This window comes from Cavia porcellus, unplaced genomic scaffold, assembly GCF_034190915.1.
Source record: "Cavia porcellus strain 051 isolate PalLab524CR breed Dunkin Hartley unplaced genomic scaffold, mCavPor4.1 scaffold_11, whole genome shotgun sequence".
Taxonomy (NCBI): Eukaryota; Metazoa; Chordata; class Mammalia; order Rodentia; family Caviidae; genus Cavia; species Cavia porcellus.
The window spans coordinates 5,586,791-5,597,873 of NW_026947494.1; positions in this window are offsets into that span (position 1 = coordinate 5,586,791).

Consider the following 11,083-nt stretch of genomic DNA (forward strand, 5'->3'; position numbering starts at 1 on the left):
AGTGTTCTGTTTAACTCTGATGTATCAAATACCACAAGTGTTAGAAGTGAGCTATTCTAAGAAGCTCCACTGCATCCATGATTTTTCAGTAATTTTCATAAGAGAGTTTAGGTTTCATTGTGAGCATACAGGATGATTTGATACATCCAATAAACTGGGCACCATTGCTGATTTCTCAATCCCTTGAAATAGTTTTCAAAGTTGATCGTGAATCATGAATTAAGCCATAAAGGCAGACTGAACAAATTGCATGAAATAAAGCAATTTTCACTGACTAGTAAGGCAACCATAGAAGACCCACAATGAAGAATTTTAAACACCTAAAATGGGAATTAAAACTTGAAACAGACTCAGGCTTTATGGATGTCCTCAGGCAAAAGAAGGCAGAACAAAAGCCCTGAGACAAATTAGAACAGCAGATGAAGCAGCGGGTCTACTGCAGAAAGGAGAGTAAGCCCTGGGCGGGGAAGAAATGAGCTCTGACCCCTTGCCAGCCTTGGAGGGTTTGGCTTTCACTCGGAGAGAGTGGAAAGCCATTGGCTCGGAGGAGTAGAGTGATCCACCCTTGCATTCTGACGGGCTTGTCGAGGCTGTCAGCACTGACAGTAAATGGAAGGGGTCAAGGAGAGAAGCAGGGAACTTCTTAGAGGACTGGGGTAACAGGAAAGATCAGACTGTCCAGTCCACCACACAAGAGCTAGACGTGAGCAGCATCAAGCTTGACTAATTGTCGGAGGTGCAGGAATCTCAGCAATGCCTGCAACACTTGTGTCAGTAACCTTTCCGTGGCTGTGACAAAACACAGAGGAACCACAAAAGAGGAAAGGTTTATTTTGGATCACAGCTTGAGACATTTCATCCCATGATCACCTGGCTCCACTGATGTTAGGTGTGTGGCAAGGCAACAGACATAATGGTGGAAGGGCAAGAGGAAGCGATACAGTGCCCCTCCTGGCAGCCTGGACGCCGAGAGAGCCGGAGAGGAAACAGCCAGGCACAGGACACAGCCCAGAGCGTGGCCCAGGACCATGCCCTTCAAGTAGATGCCACTCCTATTCCATCAGCTCCCAGCAGCCTATCAAATGATGGGTGGACAAACCCACTGATGCAATCAGTGCGATCATGATCCAGTCACTTCCTCAAAGTCTCACATCTGAACGTGGCTGCTTTGGGGATCAAGATTTCTGCATGCAGCGTTTTGGAAGTCACCTTGTATCCAGCTGTGACACTCCTCCAGTGCTCTGTGCTGTGTTACCATCCCTGTCTTTCCCAGTGGAGCTGTAATATATGCACATTGCATATGGGCATCACTTAAAAATCGGTGCTAGTGATGTCATGAAATGTAGTCTCTGCACTGTAAGCCAAACCTTAGACGTTAAGGTTTCATTTTCTAGAACGCCATGCCCCATCGAACTATGTATGGCTGGTTTATTTAGTGAACATGCTAGACAAACCAAGTACTCTTGACAAAAGTACTCTGCGTTTATGTTAAATGTCAGTGTACTGAGTGATTCAAGTGAAGATTATTAAGCACACCTACTAGTATGTTTGGAATAGTGTCTGATGTGGGGGTAGTCCGGTGGGTCCAAACCCTTAACCTGTGAGGTCTGCAGTAACTCTGTTGGTGTTAAAATTGAATTGAATTGCAGGGTACCCCATTGGTGTCTGGAAAATCATCTAAAAGAGAAATCCCACATACTTGGTCAAAAGCGTGAATAAAAATCCTGGATTAGGAGACTTCCACGTAACCTTTGGTCAGCCAGATGCATGAGATGAAATACTTAAAGATACACCCCTGGTAGTAAACTTAAGCCTTAAATTCTATAATCATGGTACTCATACTTTACTGTCATTTTGTTTAGCAGTTATGTTTTTCTATTAGTGGGTATTTTATTGTTCATTTATTTACTTCTTTGCGTAGTTAGCTACTTAAATCAATTTATCCTCAGTTACATAGACTTTATTTTCCTTTTCTATTTGGAGCAAGGGAAAGTTTCTTTCTGCCTTCAGAGTTGTAATAGAGATGAGAGGGAAGCTTAGACAGTCTAGAATCAGGCACTTCAAACGACACAGGTCCTTGGAGGGCTGGAAAGCACAGGGGTTCAAGGCACAGAGATGGAACAACCACATGTTCATACCTTTCTTGTATCCCTGATCAAGTTCCTGGATCTCCGTGCTGTGGTCTGTTAGGGGAGTGTGACGGCGTCTACTTCATGGTAGTTACTTAAGTTAAATGAGATAATTTGTGAAAAGCATTTGGAAGAGCTCCTGGCATGCAGTGAGCCTTACATAGAGACGAACCACTGTTAGTCTCGACGATAACTTTGTAAGTAATTTGTATTTCCTGCATGAGTCCCTGGAAAAGACAGGGTCCTTGGAAACCCACTTAAGATCCCTTTTATCTCTCAGAGGGAAGCTTTCTTTCTCTCAATAAATATATTCTTCTCTTAACCTCCATTATTCCTAAAATTCATTGTTTGATTTTAGAGAACACGAACTCATACTGGACATCTAGCAGGTTGGGAGTTTCTTCCCCTATGTCATTACATAAGTTAAGGAGGTAATTTCTGAAAAGCATTTTGAAGAGTACCTGGCATTCAATTATTCCTACATAGAGATGAATCACTATTATTCTTGATGATAACTTCATATATAATTTGCTAGATAGAGTTTCAAAATGCAGCTGAGGTACACACTGGGATCACCTTTGGTCCCATAAAGTTTCTCATTCTATTCTGTCTTTTAGGTATGAATTATAAATATTTTAAGTATTTACACATAAAAATCAGCATTCATGCATGCAGACATCTTACACTAGATCCCCTGAGAACCAGCGCTGAATGAGTAAATTTTTCAGTGAGCTGATCCCTGGGAGAGCGGCTGCGACCATGACACTGTCCCCAGCTCTCAGACCAAGTCCAATTTTATGTCCTTACTGCCCTGTGAGTCCTGTCCTCCTGTCTCACCCAGGTGGTCAAGTTTGTCTAATGTACATGGACATCAAAGTGACGTTTCCTTCAAAGTTGAAAGCTGACATAATTTAAATATGTTTATAATATTTGAATGGGCAATATAATCCTGCCCCACTTGGAAAGGAGCATTAATTCAAAGGCTAATAGAAGTGATGTTACTTATGCTGACACTAAATCAATTCTTCTAGGCTTTATGTTTTATTTAATGCTAACATTCTCCTTTATAAATGTGGTGAGTTGACATTTCATGGAAATCCAGATGCTGCTTTTGACACCCATTAAGTTTTCATGTCTCAGGTTTCTGATGTGTTTTCTGAAGTTAGGACAGTTTTTATCTTTAAGAGTGTCTGTTTAATGTGAGCGAGAATACACTAGAGTTGGGTGAAGTATACTGAGTGTATTTTAGTGTGTCTGATCATTTTCTCTTCCAGGCTTTATTTATATGGGGTGTGGCAGTGTATGTAACCTGCTGTTCTATGGAGTGGCAGGGTAAATGTCTTACTTATTTTAGTCTTATTGCTGAGATAAAACACCTGACACCCAGAGATTAAAGGAAAAAAGGTTTATTTAGCCCCCAGTTTGTAGAGGCTTCAGTCCATAATTGATTGGCTCCAAGGCAGGGTGGAATGGCAGAGGAGCAGCAGTTGATGGGGGCAGAAGACAGCAAAAGGGACAAGAGACAGACAAGTCTCTTTTTTTCCTTATATTCTATGCAGGGTGCCTGCCCTAGGGCGGTGTACTGCTCACACCCTTAATCTCAGCAGTGGACCATGAGTCAATCATAAGCTCTAGATTCACCCACCTCTGAAAAGCTTGTCCCCAGGCTGCATGAGGGTTGGGAGGGGGCATCTAGACACAAACCATAACAGTAGGGGTGAGCCATTTCAGAAACTGTGGTCCCTGGGACAGCCCACGTCACCATGCTTCTGCCAAGAGAGCTAAGGGTGTTTGTCAACAGCTGTGTGTCAGAAAACCCTCTCAGGTCTTATTGGGCCATCACTGTAATTCTGTGAGATGAACTCTAATTCTCTGCAGATGAGCAGTCCGACTAGGAGTCCAACCTTTCTGAGATCATGGGTTGTAAGCAGCATAGCTGGCTTCAAACCCTGGTCATTTGGGCTCCAAGTCCATGATCTAGGATGAAAACATTGTTTATGCTATGATATTTCATTCACAAAATATAAGACTGATCTAAATGCTATTGTGCTCAATAGTAAAGTGAATTCAATAAACTTCATAATCCACTTTTTTCTTCTAAACAGTATCTTGGATTTTCTTGGGGCTTTGTAAATTTTAAAATCAGTTTTCCAAATTCATCCAAACACTTTACTGGTGAGGTTTTAAATTTGGAGTTGCCTTGAATCGATAAATTTTGGAAGGATTGAGATTTTTGTCATACTGTAGTTTGCCATCTGTGGAAAGTCTGCTTCTCTCTATTTTATTAAATCTTAGTGCCCTTCAGAAACATTTTATCTTCTCATCCAGGCAGGATTTGTACATTTTCTATTAATTTTAGTTTTGGAAATGGTAGATAACCTGTAATTCATAAATTACTTTTTTGAAGCTTTAAACACTAGTGTGTAGAAGTTGAAAATTGAGTTTAAAATATGACAGAGAATACTAGTCACAGTAACTTATCAAATAATATTACATAACTTACCAAGCCGCACAATCCTATTATTGTGGAATTCTGATGAAATTTTTAAAAACTAACCTCCAGGCTTTGCTCCGGTTGCAGTGTTTCTGCTAATGCTTTTCTGTTCCACAATCCCACCAGAGACCCCATGTTGCCTTTGGTTCTCTTGTGACCTCAAAAGGTCAAAGAGCCCTGCTTAGTTATCTTGTAGGAGCTCCCTTCCTCTGAGCTGTGGGGTCACTGGGTTGGGAAAAGAAGACTCATAAATAAGACGGCCCCCTTGCTGCTTCCCAGCCGGGAGTCCACAGTGGCACAGGGCTCATCACTGTGAGTACTGACCCTGACCCCGGTAAGGGCTGTCTGCTGGTTCTGCTGCTGTGCAGGTGCTATGTCCATTTTCATATTCCGTTCTTTAAAAGTGAGTCACGAGCTACATCCCTACTCAAGGCGAGGGAAATGAAGCTTCACCTCTTGAAGGGGTAAATATCTACACATATTATTTGTAATTCATTTTCCAAATTATATCATCACTTCTTTCTACCAGACTCATAGGTATTTAATACTTGGGGCTTTAATATGATGCCACACTGCCTATTTTGCTGTTCAAATTTTCCTCTTTTGCATGGCAGTGTCTGTCAGGCTGACTCTTGTGTTACTTTCACAGGTCCTGTTTGTTTAGTTGGTTTTTTATTTTCAAGCTTTCTTTAACATATTTTTGAGATATAATTTCAGTTTTACTGCGGCTTATTTGATAAAGCTGTGTTTTTGTGGAGCACACTTGCTGCTCTGTAGATGTGCAGATTTTTTGTGTTGAGCACTTCCTTTTTCTGGGACACACCGAGAATCTTCAGGTCCAGCTCACATGTTGCCTGACCCAGTGTCCAAATCAATTACTTCTCTCAGGGCTTCATTCCTTGTATTAGAGAATGTTTAACAGTCTCTGAGCTGTTTTCCGTCCCTATCATTTTACCTTTTCTGGACTATGAAAGGACTGGAATGATACTACGGGTAACTTTTTGGATTGGAGTTCTTTAAGTTAGCAAAATATCTTTAAGATTCATCCAGTTGTCCTGTATTGATGGCTGGTTCCTTTTTATATTCCATAGTATTCCACTGTGTGTGTGTAAGTGCTAGACCTTGTTTATCTCTTCCCCTGTGGCAGGGATTATTAGTTACTTCCAGTTTTGACAATTATGGTTGCACTGATAATACACATTTGTGTAAAGATTACCGCAAAAAAGCAAGTTTTCAATTCACTTGGAAAGATAGCTACAAGTGAGATTTCTGGATGTTATACCAAGTTTCAATTTCTTTGAATTTCTGAGAAACTGCTAAGCTGTCTTCCCAGGTAGCTCTGGTTTTTGTTTGCTGTTTATTTATTTATTTGTACCTTGCACTTGGCAGGCTTGTGCTGCTGAGCTGTAGACCCCAGCAGCTCATTGTCTGCACTCCTCGCAGTTTGCACCTTTGTCGAGGTGTTGGACATCGCTGGAGTTTGTGTCCTGCGCAGTCGCTGTCACCTGGCCCTGCAGGATTGCTATCCCTGAGCTGAAGCTGTATATTGGAATGTAAAACGGTAGCCTGGAGACTATAAATACAAAGGAGTGAACCTGAATTACTGTAACTCTGTTCTTCCCAGTGACCACTTGAAACCTTTCTTGTGGTGACTTTTCTGTTCCTATCATTTGAAAAATGATCGCTCATGCTGGTTAGTGTCACATCAGAGAGAAATGCGCATCAGGGTGGGGGCGTGGCTGGGAAGAGACAGGATGGCACACAGTGCGGGCGCAGCTCCGCCAGTGCTAACCACGCAGGTCCGAGGAGGTGCAGGCTCCACGCCAGGTGTGCGGAATTCTGAACTCTGCTGTGGCCGCAGAGCTGCTCCCTGCTGTGTGTGTGATGGTTTTTCTGAGTGGTCGTTCCCCTGCAATCAAACTTGAGTCAAGTAAATCACATGAAAACATCTGCAGGAAGCCAGAGTCATCCTAAAAGTGGTACGATGAAATTCAAGCTTTATGATTGTTCCTCTTAGATCAGCACACAAAAATTGTGAAGAAATCTAGTATGTGTGCAAGAAGAAAGTGTGAACCAGGGGCATTTATTACCAAAAACTAAAGTTAGATTACAAGGACAGTGATGAGGAGGAGGTGAAAACCGAGCATACCTTGCACAGACAGAGCCATTTGATGTTTTAATTTTTTCCTTCATCTGGACACCTCCACATCACTGGATTAAAAGTTCTCACTGTATGTTGACATTCAGTCACTCTCTTCAGAGTCCTTTGATAGAAGAAAAATTCTGGAAGTTTTCGCCTACTATAATAGAAGTTTAAGATGGATTTCGTGGTGCAGACATCTTAGGGGAATTTCTCTTGCTACAAAGATGTCTGAAAATCATTGAAATAAATCCCAAAGAAACAAAGGCATGAACAGCATTTCAATTCTTAGACCTTATTGTGAAATGTGATTTAAAAAAATAATCTCTGACACACTCATTTTCAGACTTAAGGCTTTCCTCAATTATTCATGTCATCATGCAAAGAAACTTGGGGGCTGAGGATTTAGCTCAGCGCAAGCGGAGTCATTAGACTGATTCCCCTTCAAAAAAAAAGGAAACTTGACAAAGTGTTTTTAGACTAAATGAGGTGAAGAGAGATATTATATATTCACTGAGCATGAATGTGCAAAGATTAATTTGGACAAATATGCAAAAGTTAAGTGCGGAAAACACATATTGAAATGTAATTCACTAAGATGTCAGACCTGTGTGTTATACCAGTAGGTATAAATCGGCTTTCCTTCTAAGAAATGCATTAGCACAATTAAAAAGAATTGCTTTTTATTTTTTTTAAATTGCCACATTTATTCTACTTTTTATATTTAAATGACATCATTTCAGAGACATCAGTGGGGTTCTGTAAGAGGAATTTTCACTACCTAGCTACATATCTTTCTCACTGCTATTGATATGTGTGTCTCATTTCATAACACACTGAAAGTGATGCTGTCCTCCTCCGAGGTGGGTGGCAAGCCAGGCTGTGCTTCGTTGCCCAGTGAGCTGGGGATACCAGTGCCAACCCACAGTGGGGATCAGAAGGGATCCAAGGAGATCACCACAGCCATGACGGCATCCTGAGAGAAGTATGTTGTATCAGGTTGGATGAAGAACTTCATTAAAAATAAGAAAACAAACTATTTAAAGATTTTTACCATTTTCTTAACATGCTATGTCTTCTCTACCACAAAAAATTTAAAAAACTGGAAAACAGAGAATTCTGTTCACTGTAACTTAAAAGTGCCTTTTCTTAATTGTTCAGCCACTTAAACTACTTAAGAATGACCAGTGAGGAGTGTGAAGGTGATGAAGTGGTGTTTCACGGCTGCTAGGATGTCACAGCAGTTGGGAAATGAAGGGGCATTTCATTCCCTTGGCTTGTAATTTTGCCTCATGGGTGGCAAAAGCTGTGATGTAGCAGATGGTGAGCTGTGACAATCAGGAGTGAATGACATTGGTTCAAGCCACACGTGCACTTTCCGGAAGTCTTACCTTGTTCAGCTCTGAGACCTTGATGTGCTGTGCTCTGCTGGGCTCTGTACCACTTCGCTGCTGGGCTTTTTGAGCAGGTTGTTTCTTTCTCTGTCTGTCTTATGTATGTGTGCATGTCATGTGTGTCTCAACCTTCTCTGAGCACATTCTTTTCAGTGTGTTATGTAATGACACATACATATTAATAGTAAGACAGAAGTGTAGACAGACAGTTAAAATTCCTCCTCTAGAACTTCGTGTATATCGGAGGAGATGCATAAGTATAAAGCTGGTCTTTGTTATCAGTGCTAGAGTATAAGCCAATGACAAAGGCCATCTTCCTTCACGTAAGACGTCCTTTGTTTCTTCTAGCCCTAAATAACAGACTGTGTGTCTTGGAGGCTTCAGGTTCTTTTCACAACCGCATCCACACCAAGTCTGTTTCTGAGCAGAAGCCTAACAATGTTTTCACCCAGAGTCTCTGGGCCACAAGAACAGCCGTGAAACTCAATGACATGGTTCCTCTTGGTCCGCTGGCTTCTCATGCATGAGACAGTCTGTGTCCTGTTGTTCATTTTGAGAGAATAATTAAATTTTCATCCATTTTGCCAGCTGAGTAGGGGTTTTAAATGAAATGAATAAGCATCTTGGTGACTGGCGTTTGATGCAGGTGAAGCACGGAAGGCCAAGCCCGACAGCACGTCACTGTTTAAAACGCTGGGTCTCTAGGCTGCTTCCGCTGTCCCCATTGCTACCACATGGCAGCAACCCCTGGAGAGACTCCTTTGTTCGTAGGTGTGCCCTGAATTTTGGAGGAGTGTTTGGTACACAGCAAGGTCATTTTGATTTTATTTTATTTTTTCAAATTCCCCTGGCAAGTGCCCCATCTCTGCATGGTTCCTGAGTAGACATCTGTCTCCGTGGTCTTTGGTTCCATAGCAGTTAACTCAGTGCCTTTCAGCAGCTTTAATTCACTTTCCAAAGGTTAACAGGTGAAAGGAGAGGCCCAGAAAGGGTCTAAATCATGTTTCTAGTTTTCCAGATGGATAACTTTAGCAAAAGACCGTGACTCCATTGTGTATAAGGCCACTTAAATGCCGCCTTTGCTTCACAATATATCTGGACTATTAGTTTTTTTTAACTTTAGTATTTTCAAAGGCAATGGAGAAGGGTGTATGTCTTTGGTAAGGAACTCCTCAAAAAATGTGTGAACTGCGGTCCCAAGATATCCTGCAGCTGAGGGACTTTGCCACATACACGAATTGCTTTCTCATTTGTGTGCTTGTTTAATAGCAACTGCAGATAAATAAGCCCTGTAACACATGATCGCTTCCCTACATTTTCTGCTTATCATGGTCAAAAGAGATCAAGCAGGGCTGCGGAGCTGGACTAGAAAACTTGGGGGACGAACATGGGTTGCTCTGATGAGGTTTATGAGTACGCTGCTGAGCACGTGGGTAATAACTGCAGACAAGTGCCTCGAGTGGGTCACGATGCTGTGGAACAAAGAAGAGGAATATTAAATAGAAAAGATAAAGGGAAAGCACGTGGGATTCACGACTCACCCACTTGTCCCTTGAAGTTGGGACTTGCAGCTCTGTTTTTGGCCAAAGGAAGCCCTGAACTGAACAGTTCCAAGCAGTGCTTGCTGAGTGGCAAATTCTGTTTCTCTGAAAGGAACTCAAACGATGCTTGAGATGGGCTCATCTCCACCTTCCCATACCCCAGAGCTGATCTGAGCCAAAGCTCCAAGCCAGTTCTTCCTGTCTGGCACTCCTCCATCCCTGTGAGAGTCACTTGCTTCATTATCAATCCCGAATCCCTGCCTGAGTCTCTTTCCTCATCGCTGATCCCATACCTGCAATGTAAAGAAAGGGTTAATTTGGACTCACATTCTCAGTCAATTGTCCACGGGCTGCAACGTGAGAAAGCCAAGATGGAAAGGTCAGGGCAGCCAGGGAGCAGGGAGGGAGGGGAGGCACTGGAGACCAGGGAGACCAGTCAGGTTATCAGGTCATGTGTGCCCCCCTGACTGGCTCCTCTGTCCAGACCCCAGCTCCTACCTAACACTCAGTTCTGAACTTGTGCGTGGAAGAGTCCACTGATGAATACAACATTCCATGCCCCAGTCAGAGCCCATGAACCTTAATTTAGGACATCATACTACTCTGCAGAGATGTTCTGCCTTCGGGAAGAGGGTCAGAATTCTTTGGGAACATTAGTAAATGCATCAACATAACATTAGCCAGTATCTGCAATCCTCATAAATAGTGCTTAGAAATGAGTAAAAGGTAGATATGATTACTGCAAGATCTATAAAATCTCTAGTTGGACATTAAACTATCAAAATACTCAGTATTTCCTGCTTCAGTGAATTACTTCGTAAGTCTAGTTCAAGGCAAAAAACCAAAAAAGCCAGGTTGTTCTTAGAAGGGAAACATTTTCTGGGATTAATTGGCCTTTTATTTGGGTAATTTGTGTTTAGCAGGAAGAGGTGAGAAACAACAGCTGTAGAACTAAGTTATTAAAGGCTACATGCAGTCCTCCCCCAACTGTCACATCCACAGAGGCCTCGGATGCTGTCTCCAGATTCACAGGTCTCAATCTTTCTCAGAGAAATAGAGAAAGCCCACTGAAGTCTATCTATCCACCCATTCATCTATCCACCCACCTACCACCCATCCACCCTTTTATACATTCATCCATCCCTCATCTACCACCCATCCATCCACCCTTCTATCCACTCATCCATCCACCCATCCATTCACCCATCCACCCATCAATCCACCCATCCATCCATTCACCCATCCATCCATCATCCATCTATCCACCCATTCATCTATCCACCCATCTACCACCCATCCACCCATCTACCACCCATCCACCCATCTACCACCCATCAATCCACCCATCCATCCACTCATCCATCCATTCACCCATCCATCCACCA